The sequence below is a fragment of the Triticum aestivum genome, unplaced genomic scaffold, assembly GCF_018294505.1.
Source record: "Triticum aestivum cultivar Chinese Spring unplaced genomic scaffold, IWGSC CS RefSeq v2.1 scaffold93338, whole genome shotgun sequence".
NCBI lineage: Eukaryota > Viridiplantae > Streptophyta > Magnoliopsida > Poales > Poaceae > Triticum > Triticum aestivum.
Window position 1 is genome coordinate 1 of NW_025294102.1, and position 1,018 is coordinate 1,018.

The 1,018-nt window shown below is 46.4% G+C and overlaps 2 non-coding genes across 2 annotated transcripts; both read right to left on the reverse strand.

Moving 5' to 3' along the window:
• Positions 1-24: 24 nt before the first annotated feature.
• LOC123178991 (5S ribosomal RNA) lies at positions 25-143 on the reverse strand. Its single transcript, XR_006490017.1, has one exon. It is a non-coding gene; the product is annotated as a 5S ribosomal RNA (ribosomal RNA).
• Positions 144-514: 371 nt separating this feature from the next.
• On the reverse strand, positions 515-633 carry LOC123178992 (5S ribosomal RNA). Its single transcript, XR_006490018.1, has one exon. It is a non-coding gene; the product is annotated as a 5S ribosomal RNA (ribosomal RNA).
• Positions 634-1,018: the final 385 nt, after the last annotated feature.

Below are 1,018 nucleotides of genomic sequence, written 5' to 3' on the forward strand. Positions count from 1 at the left end.
GAGGCGCGAAAAATAATTAAAAAGGGAATGGAACACGAGGACTTCCCAGGAGGTCACCCATCCTAGTACTACTCTCGCCCAAGTACGCTTAACTTCAGAGTTCTGATGGGATCCGGTGCTTTAGTGCTGGTATGATCGCATCCGACTTGTTACCCCCGCCTTCGTCCCTTATGCTTGCCACTCCCAGGTCCACTACAAAGATGATTGTCATTCTTACTACCATTACAACCGTTGCCTAATAATGGATAATGCTCTATATATACTACTTACTCCCCACCCTCAAACACGGAGACGAGTTCACCACGGTTTCCACCCCTCCCTCTATACCGCAGCAACACGTATTTTTTTACCCCTTTCATAACGCGCTCCTCGCGCCACAAAGCCGCCTCTAGACGCGTGACCAATGAGCAGCCAGCTAAAACATATCGCAAATGTCAAAAATAATATAACGGGGTTAATATATATCGCGCACATGTGATATGTTTGTCATGAGGCGCAAAAAATAATTAAAAAGGAAATGCAACACGAGGACTTCCCAGGAGGTCACCCACCCTAGTACTACTCTCGCCCAAGCACGCTTAACTTTGGAGTTCTGATGGGATCCGATGCTTTAGTCCTGCTATGATCGCATCCAACATGTTACCCCCGCTTTCGTCCCTTATGCTTGCCACTCCCGAGTCCACTTCAAAGATGATTCTCATTCTTACTACCATTACAACCGTTGCCTAATAATGGATAATGCCCTATATATACTACTTACTCCCCCCCCCCTCAAACACGGAGACGAGTTTACCACGGTTTCCACCCCTCCCTCTATACCGCAGCAACACGTATTTTTTTACCCCTTTCAGAACGCGCTCCTCGCACCAGAAAGCCGCATCTAGACGCGTGACCAATGAGCAGCGAGCTAAAACATATCGCAAATGTCAAAAATAATATAACGGGGTTAATATATATCGCGCACATGCGATATGTTTGTCACGAGGCGCAAAAAATAATTAAAAAGGGAATGCAACAC